An 809-nucleotide genomic window follows, 5' to 3' on the forward strand; every position below is an offset into this window, starting at 1 on the left:
TACATACATATATACATACATACATACATACATACATACATACATACATACATACATACATACAAACATGCACATTTACATAGAATGCAAAAATGCAGAATGGTACGAAAGTGCATATTCCATAACTAGACAGCTGACTCAGGAAGCTTGTAGTCAATTAATAATCCTACAAGTCACTATTTGATGATGGAATATGCAAACATCCTTGGATATGAAACCAGTAAATAGTGACAGAGAGAAATTACAATCAGTCCGACTATTCTCACCAAGAGAAGGTTGACAAAAGTAGTTCAAATAATAGTGCGATGAATTTATACATTTACAGTGGAAGAGGAAGTAGATCTAGAACGAGAGGTAGAAGGGGGAGGCAGGTATCTACGACTTAGGAAAGAAGGAACTGAGGTAGAAAAGAAGAAATTAAACCAGAATGACAGAGGAGGGATTCTAGGAGCAGAAGTATAACCGAATAAACACAGAGGTGGGTCAGATGGTATGTTTAAAGTCAGAATGGTGAAACGAAATCTATCTGGCGGTGTTATTACTTTGTACTGATAGAAGATATTGCGTAAGCAAAATCTATCAAGCAGACATAGTTGGGAACCCCAGATCATTGCAGCTTTTCTTGCTAGCAGTGGGCTTAGTATGAATCCATATTCTACACACATACATAAAATAAGCTATCCAATATTTACATATATACGAATGTATATGTATGAATACATATATTTACACACACACAATCAAACAGACATGTATATATATATATATGTAAGCACAAAATAAAGGTTACAAACTTTATTCAGGGATAG

Source organism: Octopus bimaculoides, chromosome 5, assembly GCF_001194135.2.
Source record: "Octopus bimaculoides isolate UCB-OBI-ISO-001 chromosome 5, ASM119413v2, whole genome shotgun sequence".
Taxonomy (NCBI): Eukaryota; Metazoa; Mollusca; class Cephalopoda; order Octopoda; family Octopodidae; genus Octopus; species Octopus bimaculoides.